Raw genomic sequence first — 16,202 nt, forward strand, 5'->3', positions numbered from 1 at the left:
CTCAAAAAACCACGGTGACTAAAGCTCTAGCATCATTGGACCATTGTCATGAAGCCAGAAACTGCCTCTCTCCAGGATATTAGAAAAACAAAATTGTTATTTATACTTGCCAAACTCCATTAATGACAGGAAAATACAATTCCTGATATGGATGCAAGATTTTGCAAACATTTAAAATTGTTTTTCTGGAAAATGTAAGATTATACTAAATTAGGAAGTCAGGATATAAAAGTCTATGTTTTGTTCATCAAATATAATAACCAACTAAGATTATAAAATATTTTAAATGTTTATAGCTTGGTTTTGAGGACTGTGGGTCATCTAGTTTTGGTTATACATTTTGTTTTCTAAACTTTTAACATTGAGAGTTTTTTAAAAAATATTTTATTAATCCTTTGAGAATTCCATGCAATGTGTTTTGATCATATTTTATCTCCTGTTTCTCCCCAGTTACTCTAAGATCCACTCCACCTCTCCAGCCATTCCCAACTTCATGTCCTCATTAAAAGGTTTTGTTTTTATTATTTGAGAAGTTTATACATGCATATAATATGCTTTGACCAAATCTGTCTCTTTGGTTCCTTCCCTTTCCTGCCCTTCTATCCCCTTCCCCATCACTATTCCCTTCCAATTTAATATTAGCTGAGAAGCTATTAGCAGTTGGTGGCTGTTGGGAGGGTGTTTTCTTGAAGAATGTGACCCTTGAAAGGCTACCCAACTCTTGATAGATGGCCCTACAACCCAGGCACATACTGGTAGCACTGAATGAGCTGAGTGGGTTTAAAAAATACATTTTTTAATATTGCCCAACACATACATGATTGAAGTGACTATACATAGGTCAACTGTAACTTTTGGGGGGGAAATGAATCTACAGGGACCAAAATAGTTCATGGATGTGTTACTCTCTAGTCATTTAGTTGTGGTTATGGTGTTTATCTTAGTAAATAGTATGCAAAGTAGCACACAGAGAACTGATTGATACACTACTAACATGTAAGTACGAAGAAATGGCAATACACTTAACAGCCAACATGAGGAAAGTGGTTGCTCTAATTGTTGCATCCTGATGAAAGCAGTTCGCATCCCCTAGACTGACGCCACTCACCCGAATGGAGGGACTGGCATGCTCCTCTGATCTTGAGAACATTTCTGATTTTAACTGTTGCATAGTTTTGTCTGAGTCTGCAGTACGAAAAATAATTTCACAGGGAACATTTGGAACAATTTAAATTATGTTAGCCTGTCAAGAACCAAGACTGAAACCTGGCATGGTCTTTAATCCCAGCACTTGTGAGGCATAAGGAGGTTGATATCTCTGAGTTTGGGACCAGTTAAGGAGGAGGAGGAGGAGAGGAGGGGGGAGGAGGAGGAGAAGAAGAAGGAGAGGGGGAGGAGGAGGAGGAGGAGGAGGAGGAGGAGGAGGAAGAGAACAGCAGCAGCAACAACAACAACCAAGACTAAATGATAGATCCTCTATCTGAGGAAAATACATTAAATGGGTGTTGGGGGCTGGAAACTGGAATGGGAATTTTCTGGGTCAAACCATGTGCTGGCCTAGTATTGTAGGACCTCCAGAAATGGTGTGAACCCCTCGCCATGAAATAATATTGGTAAATAAAAGGAGACAAACAAACAAAACAAACAAAAAACAAAAACAAAAAAAAATCCTCCAAGATTGAAGGAGTCAATTGTTCAGATCTTCCACTCTGCCCTGGGAGACTTTCAAACTGGCTGCCTATGTACCAAGAAGTCATGTGCAGAATGGGGAAGCTTGGACTAGCCCCTTCCTGTTTTCTGTGCTCTGCATGTTATGCTCTTGCCTCACTCCTGTTCTCTCTCTCTCTCTCTCTCTCTCTCTCTCTCTCTCTCTCTCTTTCTTTTTCTGTGTGTGTATCTTCTGTGTACTGATGGGAGCTATCCTATGAAATATCCAAACTTCATCTCTCAGTTTTTTTTTCTACAGACAAGTAGAGGACTTAGATGGGATCCCTCAAATGGCAGAAGACAAAATCAGTGGCCAAATGGCCCAGCCCCTCCCCTTTGGAGGGCCCTTTCTTAGGCACTTACACTCAGAGTCAGGCCAATGGGATTGCTCTCCTCAATAGCAATGAGTCGTTCATGACCACACCTTCCTTCCTGGCCCCTCTCTTCTCCTTCTCATTTCTTTCCTATTTTCACTTCTATATTTCTACTTCCTGAAACAACCATAAAATAACCTGAAATAAACAAATAGCCTGCCACCCAACACCATCTCAGTTTCTACTTTCAGATACTTTCAGGGAAAAAAAAAAAAAAAGATAGAGACCAGGAAGGAAGCAGTGAAAGAGAGGTACATTTTTGTCCAAATTTGGGAACCCAAGAATATTAAAACAGAAGGCCTGATGGCTTATTTGTTGCAGCTAGTGCCTCTCCCACCTGCCTCCTATAGTACCTAAAGTAGATTACAATCTTCAAAAGAAAAAAAAAAGAAGAAGAAGCTGCTAGACAATGTCACTTGGTTTCATTGCTGGGTCCTGGGATTTGGTTTCCAAAGCAGGCTTGTGTAGCGGGATATATCCATGCTACCAACCCCACACAAAAGCCTGGGGCCCTAAGACTCAGGGCCTTCCCTCAGCAGAGGCACCTCCCACCTGCTGACACATGTGCCCAGTCTCTGTACCCTGTGAACACACACCGTATCTTCGCTTTGTGTCCTCGGCGGCAACGAAAACCCTAGTACGAAATGCTACTGAGTCTTGTGAATTCTTTAACCCTGTAAAATGCAACCCGGTACCACAGCCAGATGGTCGCACAAGTGGAATCCGAGCGCAGGCAGCCTGCCCTCCAGCTTATTCCTTTAAACACCGTGTTTGACTACCGCCTAGGGTTGGTGTTTCTATTATCACGCCTTCACTTCGTCTGCCATCTAGGCCTTCTTTGATGTAATCACAGCAGTTATAATCAAAGAGAGAGAGAAAGCTTGTAAATTGTAAACGTTCATGACTGAGAGATAAGAAGAACCAGAAAAAAGAAACAGACCGTGGGAAGATAAATTAGGGCAGCGAAATACGAAGCAGCACCACGTTACGTAAAAGGCAGCCTTCTGGGGGAAACGTCCCCTGTTTGGAGGCAGACGGGGATTTAAGAGACACATAAAACACAGATCACAAAAGCAAAACCCAACAAATTGAACCTCATTGGCTCTAAAAGTTTATGCTTTGTTAATAAAGCGCTAAGAAACCGCAAAGCAATTCACACAGCGAGAGAATGTCTGCGCTAAATATGTCTGATTACTAAATATGTTTATTGATACCCAACAAGCACAAAGAATTTGTACAACCCTAAGGAAATATTACAGATGAGTAAAGTGCACATGTTTACATGTGTGTGCTTTTGGGTGTGGGGCTTTCTGAGCTGGTCATATCTGAAGCGTGACATGGAAGAGAAAGCTTAAAGCCACTGTATTGGTATCTGTGCTGTTTATGTGCTCTTAGTCTCTGCCAGAACCTCCGTATTACGAAGTCGGTATCTTTTATGCACAAAACACATTTAGATCCTTTTGAATGGTGGCTCTTACACTTTCTGATCTCAGGACACCTTTGAGCTTGTTTTGCTTTTAAATTTATAAACTGACTGTGTAGCCCAGGTTAGGCTTGAGCTCACAGATCATAAGGATTGACGCTTTGTCTCAGCCTCTCAAGTTGCCGTGGTTATAGGCCTGTATCATCATCCTTGGTACTTTGGTTCTTGACAATTGCTGAGGAGCCCTCCAGTTCTGTAGCTTACACTTTATGTTAATATTTACCAGATAGGAACTAGAGAAACTTAAGCTGATTTATTAATTTATTGAAAATAACAAGTGTTGAATTTATTAACATAGCAATACAATTATATATTATACATCTATACATTTATATATATGTATATGTAAATTTTATTTTTAAAAATAAAATAGGGAGGATAGAGGATTGAAAATGAGGACAAATATTCTTTTTGTCTGTTTGTTTTGTTTTGAGACAGGATTTCTCTGTGTAGTTCTAGCTGTCCTGGAATTCAATCTGTAGTCTAGGCCGGGCTTGAACACAGGGACCCACCTGCTACTGCTTCCAGAGTGCTGGAATTAAATCCGTGCACCACCAAGGTAGGTAGAACAAAACGTTCTTCACATAATTTTTAAAAAGTTCATGTTAAAACCACAACGAGATATGAATGCACACTCACCAGAATGCCTGAATTACAGACCAGCACGGACTTGCAAGTGGAACTCTTATAGGTCGTTTTTATTTAAAAAAAAATAGCTAATTTCTTTCTTTTTAAAATATGAAACACTTCATGAATTTGCTTGTCAAAGGGTCCATGCTAATCTTCTCTGTATTGTTCCAGTTTTACTGTGCTGCAGAAGCAAGCACTAGGCAATTTCTTGAACATATACTGACCAAATAAGAATTTTACTCCTAGGTTCTTACCCATGAAAAATGAAAGCACATCTTCCCAAGTGTATGTATGTTACAGCTGATAGTGGCTCTCTTCATAATACCCAGAAACACCACAAACGCCCAGCAGCTGGCAGATGGCTAGAGAGATCAAGGCTCATCAGCTCAGAGGAACACTACTGATCAATGGAAGGGAACACACTTCATGTGTACAACAATGTGAATGGGTTTCAAAAATTGTGTGCAAAGAACCCAGATGTAAGGAAAAGGGAAGCAGCTGTAAATGATTCAGATAAAATTTTTGGAATTGCTTGGGGGAGGAGGCAGAGGAGCCACCTAGATAGGCACGGAGGGAGCTTTGGTATGAGGGAAATCTGTATTCTAATTGTACATATATTATACCTATCTTAATTATGGCAATTGGTTATATGGATATATACATCTGTCAGTTCTCTTCAAATTGCACACTTATACGTATTTTATTTAGTATGCTACTTTAATGCTGTTAGTTTTTTCTTTTATTTTCAAAGATAATGTCTAATGCTTTCAAATGTTGCAGATAAAAAAAAGTCCATGCTATCAGTCAACTGAGGACAACTAGGAGGGGTCTGAAGTGGGCTGGTGGGTGGAGGAGGAAGTTGAACATGCAGAGCAATGGTTGCCCTGGACCAGGGGGCGCTAGCTACTGGCTGCACTAGCCATAGGCAAACTTTATGGCAGTAGCCCCAACTTGCTGAAATCTAAACTCTGGAAGTCTAAGGGACTAACCACTTGTTACAGTTTCCATCTGTACTGTCTCCTGGAAGCTGAGTCTTCCATGTAGCCGTGCTTAGAGCCGCCGGGGCCCACCGAAGGGATCTGGCTCAGAGGGATCTGGCTTCCTGGATGGATTGCTCTGTTCGTGGGAGTATACTTTAAAGGGTTATGAAGCAGTGTTAGTAACTTCAGGCCTCAAGGGGAGAAAGCAGGTCACAGTGGGCATGCCCTGGGAGAGTTTTTTGGTTTTTCCTTCTAGCCTCTTCCCCTCTCAATCTCTCTGCCTCCTGGCCACCAGGAAGTTAGCAGTTTTGATCTTCCACGGTACTTTCTAGCCCTTAGACCCAAACCAGGAGCCAGGGACCACAGACCGAAACCATGGACCAAAATAAGCCTTCCTCCTTCAAACTGATTTTTAAGATATTTTTGATACTGCACAGAAAACTAACCTACCATTTTGTATTGCTCGCTAAACATATTTAGTCATAGCAAGAAGAGGAGTACAAAAATTACTTTCTTAACTATAATTTTATAGGAACAAATTTTAATTTCTGTTCTCTTTAGCCTTAAAGTTGTCCTCAGTGATTTCCAGGAAATGGCTTTCTTCCCACTAAATCTAGTAGTTCTTGCATACATGCCTTCCCTAAGACTTTTATGATATTTGACACTGATCAGTGGTCATGGAATATAATTTTAGCTATGTAAAGATGCGTTACTTGTTTAAGCTGTGGGATATTAATTTACCTGTGTAAAGGTATGTTGCATTTGTTTAACAATGTAAGGATGTGTTACATTCGTTTATGCTGCATTTGTTTAATGATGTAAAGATGGGTTACATTTGTCTCACCTTGCCTGCCTAAGGCATCTGATTGTTCTAATAAAAAGCTGAACAGCCAATAGCTGAGCAGGAGAGGGATAGTCAGGACTAGTAGGCAGAGAGGATATGTAGGAAGAGAAATAGAGGTTTGAGAGAGAAGGAGAAGAAAATGAGATAGAAAGAGAGGGACACACCCAAGGTCAGAAGCCAGGCAGCAGACAGACAGGCAGACACAAGAAACAGGAAAGTAAGACATATAGAAATAAAAGAAAGGTAAAAAGCCCTGAGCCAAAATGTAAAAGAGAAACAAGTTAAGCTATAAGAGCTAGCAAGAAACAAGTCTCAGCTAAAGTCAAGCATTCATAACAAATAATAAATCTCTGTGCCATAATTGGGGAGCTGGTTCGTGGCCTAAAGGAAAGCCTGCTACAACCAGTAATTATACTTTCTTGGTGGGTGTTTGTATTAGTCAAGATTCTTTAGAATAACAGAACTTATAGAATGAATCTCTCTATAGAAAGGGGATTTACTGGAAGAACTTACAGGCTGCAGTCCAGCTAATCCAACAATGGCTGGCTGTGAACGGAAAGACCAAGAATCAAGTAGTTGCTCAAGTCACAAGACTATGTCTCTGCTAATCTTCAAAAAAGAGGTTTGAAGCCTGGCGGTGGTGGCGCACGCCTTTAATCCCAGCACTCGGGAGGCAGAGGCAGGTGAATCTCTGTGAGTTCGAGGCCAGCCTGGTCTGCAAGAGCTAGTTCCAGGACAGGAACCAAAAAGCTATGGAGAAACCCTGTCTCGAAAATCCAAAAAAGAAAAAAAACAAAAAACCAAAAAAGAGGTTTGAATGCCAGTGAAAGGGTGGGTGTGTTTGCAAGGTAAGGGCAAGCAGACAAAGAGCGAAACCTTCTTTCTTCCATGACCCGACATAGGCTTCCACAGAAGGTGTGGTCCATATAGGAGCTCAGTTTTCCCAGCTCAAATGACCTGGATTAAAGGTGTGTCTTCCCACCTCAAAATGAATTTCCCTACTTCAAATAAAGCAAAAATTCCTAGCAGGTGTGCCCTCCTTTTTGAGTTTTAGTTAATTCCCAATATAACCAAGGTGACAACCAAGAATAGCCACCACAATTTACGATGTTTATTTTTGGTTTCTGAGAAATGTTTCTTCCATTGTTCATTTTTAAGTTTCTCCCTGTTTGTTGCTTTGCCCACTAAAATCTCCCAGCCAATCAGTTTGGATGTTCCTCAAACTATGCATTCTCCCTTCCACTTTGTCTTGGTGCAGCGCGTCTCGGTCGTCAGCATGCATGTGATTTGCCTGCTCACCTTATTAAAAAGCAGAGTCAGATTTAGTGAGCCTGAACTGGTGCTTGAAGCCTTGCGTTTCTGACAATCATCTCACAGAGACTGCTGCTGGCCCAGGAGTACACTAAAGAAGTGTGACTCCAGAGGACAGGCTACACCCAGATTAAAGTATGTGCCAGCCCAACTACTCCACATATGACCAGTCCAATGTGAAATTCAGTCACTCTTGATTCTGAATAATTCAAAACGTAAGCCTTCACATCTGACTATATCCACCCCATTCTTTGTGTTCTTGAAAAGGTATTCAATTTTCAATTCATCTTCCTGGACGCCTTTTGATAAGCCAGTAATTCACCATCTTTCCTTGGCACTAGACTTTGGAAGCCTGGTGTCTTTCTCTCATTCCCTCCTGTTAACTAGAAAAACTCTCCCCAGAGTTGGAGAATCCACTCAATATTACAATTTGAACTTGGCAGTTATGAGGTGTCTCAGCTGCACCTTGTTATTTAATTGCCTACAAGAGAGCATTTATTGCTCTTGGTACTTCAACAATAGACACCAAAATTTCAAATTTTCTATGAGCTGCCCCAACACATACACACACACACACACCTTTAGATAAAGAAAATAAGTCGGCAGTGGACCACAAAATATTTTGAAGTAATATTTTGATCAAAAGAAGACGACATTATTATTATAGCTACAGATGATATTATTTCAGGGTACCAGAAAATGTAGACTGAATTCTTAAGCAATCTGCACCAAGATACAAATAATAGCTATTGAATAGCAAATGAACACTCTGTTATTTCTACTGCCGAAGCGAGATAAAAAGTAATTCATGTGAGCTGTTTTGCTGAAGATGGGAAGAAATTGTGGGCTGACCATGAACACCCAATGGTAGACGTTACGGTAGACATTATTATTTGTCCAACAATAAATGCAGATACTCGGATAAATTAAATAAGGTCAGATAGAGAACAGAAAATTCCCTTCTGAGTTTATCTTGGAAAAGCACACACTTCTGAGTTATCTGATTGAGAATAATGAACTACATGGAGTCAGATTTGATCTTGCTGTAACAGCCAGAACATTTCACTTTGTTGGGGGCCATTCTTTGCCGCTTGTCCCAGGGTAGATTCCAGGCTGGGAAGGACGATAAGAAAATGCATCTGTTTTTGTTGTTAAATTTCTCAAGTTACACAACGACAAATCTGCATTCTTCTATTTCAGAGACTGTAGTGTAAGAGCTTGTCTTGTCCACTTGTTGGATTCTCGGGAGAGATATGGATGATCTCTGAAATAGTTAAGATGTATAAAGCATTTAGGGCAGCCAGCACAGGATAACCAGTGTCACTGCAACTCTTTGTGATTTTCCTGACGGAAATCCACCATGCCTCTCCATTATCAGTGGAGTTAAATCCGGTGTAGACTGACAGGTGATCGCCTTGTGTTAGGCCCGCGTGCAACCGAACGTGTTGCCTCACGAAGTCCTTTGGGCTTCTTCTTTCTTTATTCATTCCTTCAACATATTTATTGAATACCCATTATGGGACAGGTATTGTGATAAGTGCTAGGTTTCCAAAGACAAGTAAGACATAATACTTACCTTCAAAATGGATCTAATAGGAAAGACAATGTCTACTTAAGTATAAGACAAGGAGAAAGATGCTGTTGGCATTATACCGTTGGGAGTGCACAAGGGCAGAAGCCTTTGATTCAGGCCTTGTTTTTCTTTTTAGTCTTTATATCCTCCTCCGTTTCTTTTCTAGAAATAGTCCCTGAATTTTCAGGATAATTCCAAGCACTGATACTTGCAGGCTTCCCAAACCCCTAATTCCTGTGATGTTATGATTTCCTATGATATAGTCTCCAGCATGTTCAATGCCTTCGTGTGTCTCTGTTTTCCTGATTGAACACAAGTTCATTGAAATCAAGGATGGAGTTTTCTTGAATGAAAGCTCACAGCTGCTAACCAAGTCGAAACAAGACCCAGACGATGAACAAAATAATCAATATTCATCAACTGTTTCAAAGCTTGCATGTCAAATTAAGTTTGAGACTCAAACAAAATTCTACTGAATGTTAATATCAACTAAATTGGTGAAAACCGTGGGGGCACATGGGTTATTATCAGTGGGTATTTCAACAAAACAGAGAGAATGGATTCCGGATTGGCAGCTAACAGTTTCAACTGTGCTCTGTGATGTTTTATTTCATTCTCAGAGTCTCAATATGTATAAATATTCTCATCGGATGACATTCACATTAGCAAATTTCTGTCTTGGAAAAAAAGCTCGTTCATATTTCCCAACGCAAATACCATTGTGATAATTTGAATTCTTGACCAATTTTCTATATATCATAGGGGATTTTGACTTTTTGTTTTATTCATTTATTTAACCAAAATTATTGTTGCCAGGAGTAGTTTTCTTTTGTACAAAATTCCCAACAAAGGCCTGATTTATCATTCCTTTTATTAATATTTAACTCCACTGATAATGGAGAGGAATGGTGGATTTCTCTTTTCCAGAGAAACCAGCTTTAATTCCTAGCACCCACATGGTGGCTCATGACCATCTGTGACTCCAGCCACAGTGTTCTCCTCTGAGGCTATCAGACATGCATGTGGTGCACACCATTCATGCATCCAAAATACCCACACCTACAAAAAACAATAAAACAACCAGAAATCGTTTTTATAAAAATGTTGTTATTGACCATACCTTTGCCGTTGGTTTTTCTTTTGGTTTTCCTCATTTTATTAATTTTAATTTTGTCTGGGTCAAATTGAACAGATAAAAATGCTGTTAAGAATATTTCATTTGGGGATGGAGAGATGGCTCAGGTGTTGAGAACACTTACTGCTCTTGTAGAGGACCCAGGTTCTGTTCCCAACATGCGTATAAATTGTTTGTAACTTCAACTCCAGGAAATCTGATGACCTCTCCCAGCCTTGGCCACCTCCAACATGGCACACATCCATACATGCAGGCAAAACAGCCATACACGTAAGATCATCTTTTCCTTAAAGATAACATCTTCTTACTGGAGGTTTGTGTTGTATTGATAATTTCTATGAGTCTAGCAGCCTGTGAATTTTTGGTCTTTAATATAATCTGAGATTTTCATTGCTCTGTCAGCTTTGTGCTTCTGTGGTGGTTTTCAGTTGTGAGCAGCATCCGCGACTGTCTCCCAAGTCAAGTGCTTCTCCATGACCTGATGAAATTGTCCCTGGGGTTAAAACAGCACACGGTGGTATCCCTGAGAAGACAACATCATGGCCTGTTGCAGAAGTCCTAGCAGATGCCACCCTTCCCTCTTCTGTCATCACGATGCAGGGTGTTTCCGGCAGAACCACATGCTACCACGTCCTTGTTGGAAGGCAAACAATGAAGGGTGTTTCTGTACTCTACAGCAATGCCTGGGCTCAAGCTCCATCACTGCCATTTATGAGCTATCTACTGTCTTGACGAGTTATCAATTTATGCTCCCGGGTCCTCATTTGTTAAACAAAATTATTCAGAGGACAAATGACTTAAACTGAGAGCAGTATGTGGCAAACAAGTCAGGTTCCATTACGACTGCTGGAGCAATTGCTTCTCTTTCTTCCAATAGCTTATATTCTTCATACCTTTATCCAGCGGGGCCTCAACTTTTCTTTAGAAAAATAGAGTTATGAAACACCCCAAAGACCAGTATAAGCAGTCTGGTACTTTTAACTATTGTACAATATTTCAATAACTGGGCTTTTCAAAATAAATTTTGTTTAAACATACATTTTAGCCAGTCCTTGTAATTGTTGGGTTTTGACCTTATAAACTTTAATACAGTACTTGCAATCGCTAAGGCTCTCTTCTATTTACCTTAAATAACTCACTCAGATCTCCAGAACTTGCAAAAGCTTTCTAGTCTTCTTTTTCATTCTGGAAACATTCACCCATCTTAATCTTCTTATATAAATCCCTCTTTTCTAAAACAATTTCCATGTTTACATCCTTCTAATGTTTTATGTACTGGCTTCCCTTCTTTATGCCAGGAGTCATAATAGCATTAACAAGCGAATTTACTATCTGTTGTGAGGGTTTCTCCCCGGTGAAGCAAGGAGTTGTGGTGGGGGAGGTGGTGACTAGTTTTCCCAGCATCCCTCAGTCCCTACCTGTTACAAAGTATGGCTTGCATACCCATTCTCTGCCCTGAACTCTCCAGCCCAGGCACTGTAACCAAAATGTCTGGATTATATAGGGAAGAGCCTTTGGTTACCTGCCCTTTTTGGACCTTTGAACTCCTGGCTTCTGCACCTGGTTCATCTCTCTCCCCTATTTCTTCCTCTCCCCCTCTCCCTCAGTGGCGCAGTTCAGTCTGGTCAGGTCCACTCTGGTCTCTCCCAGATGTGCCTGCCTCTGGCTATGGTCGCCCACATATCTACAATAAGCTTTCTCCTCCACCACACCTAGGAGCCATCAAGCTCTTCCCTTTCCTCTTTATTTCTTGTTTTTTTTTTTTTCATTCAGTGAGTCGGGGTGGGTAAGGCAGGAACCAAACAACGCCTAGTCCGTCCTCATAAGGTCCCAGTGGCAAGCCAGAGTTCAGTGTAATCAAAGTTCATACCAGAGAACCAATGAATTTATTGGGCTGACTTACGGAGATGGGTGAGGCAATTCTGACAGCAGCGTGGTTGCTCAAAAATACACGGGAGAGTCTTTACACAGCCGCTGCCCAGCCCCTAGTCTTTCCCAGCCTGTATACTCCAGCTCCTCCCCAAGACCACGAGGATTCAGGAAGAATGTCTACAACTGGCTGGAAGAAAGGCTGACTACTCCTTACCCCCTCATCGACACTCCGCAAGCCCAGCTGTGGATGTGAAGATGGCAGCTGTTTGGATTAGGATACTGCCGGACCCTTTCACTTCAGTAAAAGGAAGTTGAAAAGAAACGGCATGCGTAAAACAATGGAATACTTTAATATCACCAGTGTACACACTGTTAAACTGTGAGGCTTTGAAAATTCCCAGGTAAACCTTAGTTCCTTTTTGTAACAGGGTCCCGTATGATCTCTGGTTCTCACTAGATAACACAGGCTAGCCCTGAACTCATGATCTTCCTGCCCTCTCTAGGATTACAGGTGTGAACCACTTTTTCCTGATTAAAATTTTCTTAAAACCACTGCCATATCACACATCTCTGTAAGTGAGCTTTTCCACCCATACCCCTTTGAAATTTATCCTGAGAAATCTTATTATGCAGAGAAAATGTTGATTTCACCCAATTAAATTAGAACCCTTGATGAGTAGGACTGTTTGTTAGCCTTGATTTCAAGAGAAAAGTAGACTAAAACAGAGGTTCTCAGACAGAAATGAGAAGCCTGCTTCCAGATTGCATGTTTAGCTGACTGTCAGTCGACACGATCTCCTAGACCCTTGAAACCCACCCTGAAGCACAGTGTTTATGTACACTGCAGAAACTTGGCCATCTAGTACTCAGTGATAGTCACCACTCTGTACTTCCCAAGGCATGATAGAAGCTAAAGCATTTTGAAAAGATTTGTTATGGAAGTGTTGAACTATGGATATGAGGTTTATTTCTAGCTAACCAGAAAATCTAGTTAACTGGAATGACTTGTCCCCTCAACAGTCCTAGTAAATGAGTTTTGATTATTCTTTGGTTTCTAAAATTACTGTTTAAGTTCTTCCTATTAATACTGCTTGGTGGGAAAAAAAATTGTTTCTATGGTCAGACTGCTTAGGAACGATCTGATTGCCCTCAGCTTTAAAACAAAAGAAACAGAAAGCAAACACTCTGTGTTTGACGTGGACCCCCTAGAGATGTGCATGGCAGGATAAGCTCAGCTGTAGAGAAAACAGAAGTTTGGGGGCTCGCGGTTTCTATTTAAGGCTATATGAGTGTTATAAGTTTCATTTTGAGAAAGTATGGATTAGGCATTAAAAATTAATTTATCTTTATTTGTTTTCCAGATTAATGGCCCTTCTAAAATAGAAAATTGAATCAGGATTTAGCTATTCCATCTGCAAAAGCTAATTGCAACACATATTCATGAAATTAGATGTGGAGAGGCGAGCTGCCACCACCCACTCAACTACAACAAGGATTTTTTTTTTTCACTTCTGAGACAGCATAAGAGACAAGGAATTAATATGCATGCGGCACATCTTCCTTTTCCAGTCTGCTGGTGCCTGTGGATGAGTCTGGAATTTCTCTTTCTTTCTGATAGTGGTGTAAACTGGCAAAGGCTTGAGAAAAACAGAGGGCAATAAGAGGTGAGGTAATGTGGATTACATTTTATATTTTTACGTCACTTTTTAGTTGATCAACATTTACATGCAAATAAATTAAAGGACAGTTGCTTCTAAGAGTTTATAATAAATACAGGCATAGTGGCCTCGGCTTGTAGTCCTGTGCTTGAGAAGCTAATGGAGAAGAACCTTGAGTCTGGGCTCAGCCAGAGCCGGACAGTGGAACAGAGTACAGAAACTCAGCTGCCACAGCCCTCCGTGTCCCTATTCACACAGCCATAGCCCTCCGTGTCCTTAGCCACAGCCCTCTATGTCCCTAGCCACAGCCCTCCGTGTCCCTATTCATGCAGCCACAGCCCTCCGTGTCCCTATTCACGCAGCCACAACCCTCCGTGTCCCTATTCACACAGCCACAGCCCTTCGTGTCCCTATTCACATAGCCATATCCCTTTGTGTCCCTATTCACGCAGCCACAGCCCTCTGTGTCCCTATTCACACAGCCACAGCCCTTCGTGTCCCTAGCCATAGCCCTTTGTGTCCCTATTCACATAGCCACAGCCCTCTGTGTCCCTATTCACGCAGCCATAGCCCTTCATGTCCCTATTCACATAGCCATAGCCCTCTGTGTCCCTATTCACGCAGCCACAGCCCTCCCTTCAGGACATCAGCAGCACCTCAGAAATGCAAGTCCTGTGCACACATGCCCTCTAAGCTGTATTTGGCACAGGTTTGCTGGGGTGTCCTCTGTCAAGTCTAATCCCATGCAGAAGGAAACCCAGAATCAGTCTGGGAATACAGAGGTTGGGCCCTTTTCTTGTTTTTGTAACACACGCATACCCGGCAGAAGTCTCCGTAGGAGGGCGAAATCTACTGTAACTCCTAGTCCAGAAGATTAAGGCCATCCTTGCAGGGAAATCATACCAAAAGGCTGGAGGATTCTTACAGTAGAAACTTGCAGGATGGCCTGCTACATCTTACAGGTCAGCACGCAGAGATACTGGGCAGAACCAGGCTAACGCCCTAAGCTCGGCCTCCATGGAACTATGTCTGCCAGTTAGGTCCCGTGCAAAAGACTCCACAACCCCCAAACAGCACCACTGGCTGGAAGCCAAGTGCAGAAGCACATGGACCCACGGGAGACCTTTCCACTCAAGCTGGGACAGAACCACTGACAAAATAATCTCAAACGTACAGTGAGACAGCCTCTTTCCCTTCGGTAAGAATTCCTGTTCTAACTCAAAGAGGGATTCAGAACACTGAGTGGTTTGATGACCCCACTCTTCTTGACTGACATCTCCTGATGATGCCCAAGAATTGTCCCTTTAATGCACAGTGAAGGTTCTCAACCTTCCCCTCTCCCATCTTTCCTTCTGCCCCTAAACATGGGGTGCAAGCAGTACCCCACTCTTTATGTTATTGCCATAAAAATTACCTTAATTTTAGTTACTTTAAAAAAAAACAGCAAAAAACAAAACAGAACAAAACACCTTTTATCATCTGCAAGTTCAGGGGGCTTATGTGGGCACTGGATTGGGTATTGTCAAGCTCACCTCAGGCTACTAGCCAGAGCTCTTGTCTGGACTCCCCAAGGGAGAATTTGTTTTCGTCTCTGTGCTAGCTAGTTTTATGTCAACTTGACACAAGCTTATAGTCATCTGAGAGGAGGGAACTTTCAATTGAGCCTCCATAAAATTGGACCATAGGCAAACTTGTAGGGCATTTTCTTAATTAGTGCTTGATGTGGGAGGGCTTAGTGCATTGTGGGTGGGGCCACCCCTAGGCTGGCGGTCTTCGGTTCTATAAGAGAGCGAGCTGAGCAAGCCATGGGAATGGAGCCAGTAAGCAGCATTTCGCTATAACCTCTGCATCAGTTCCTACCCTGTTTGAATTCCTGTCCTGACTTCCTTTGATGATGAACTGTGATATGGAAGAGTAAGCCAAATAAACCCCTTCTTCCCCATGCTGCTTTGCTCATGGTGTTTTATCACAGTAATAGCAAGCCTAGGACAGACTCACTCAAGCCACTGGAAGAACTCAGCTCCAGAGTGACAGGAGGCTCCCTTGGCCTTCACAGACAGCAGTGGATTAAATCCCCATGGTGGCCTTTCTCTGACCTCCTGCACCTCACTCCCCTGTCTTCTCCTCTGCCACATCACTCTGCCCTCCTCTCCCATGTGTAAGGGCTCAGCCGATTACTTGGTCCAACCTGGCTATCTAGATAATCTTTCTATTAGTATTCCATTTGTGATGTTGCTTCACACCAACCCATAGCTTAACAGTTGAGAGAATAGAAAGACAGCATGATTCTGTAACCACAGCCCTAAATCATCCCTTCTCTCTATACTTCTTTGAGAACTAGTCCTAGGGTGAGATTCCATCCCCTCTCTCCCTCCCTTGCTCCTTTCCTCCTTCCCTCCATCCTCACACCCCCACCACTCCCCCTCTCTATCTCACCATCTCCTCAACCCCAGTTTAGAGCAGTCTTGAACTTACTCGACCTATCCTGAAAGTCATGACTTTCCTATTTGAGTCTCCCCACGGCTGGGTCACAGACATGGGCCACAATTCCTCCCAAACGATGCCTAAACTTCAAAAAGAACAAGGCAAAAACTCAGATTTAATTTTCGAGTTAACCTAGAAGACATCTTTTTAT

At 41.9% G+C, this 16,202-nt stretch overlaps 1 pseudogene; it reads right to left on the minus strand.

The window, feature by feature from the left end:
• Nucleotides 1–4,296: 4,296 nt before the first annotated feature.
• On the minus strand, nucleotides 4,297–4,391 carry LOC130866135 (U6 spliceosomal RNA; annotated as a pseudogene).
• Between the last annotated feature and the right edge of the window lie 11,811 nt (nucleotides 4,392–16,202).

This window comes from Chionomys nivalis, chromosome 24 (genome assembly GCF_950005125.1).
Source record: "Chionomys nivalis chromosome 24, mChiNiv1.1, whole genome shotgun sequence".
Lineage (NCBI taxonomy): Eukaryota > Metazoa > Chordata > Mammalia > Rodentia > Cricetidae > Chionomys > Chionomys nivalis.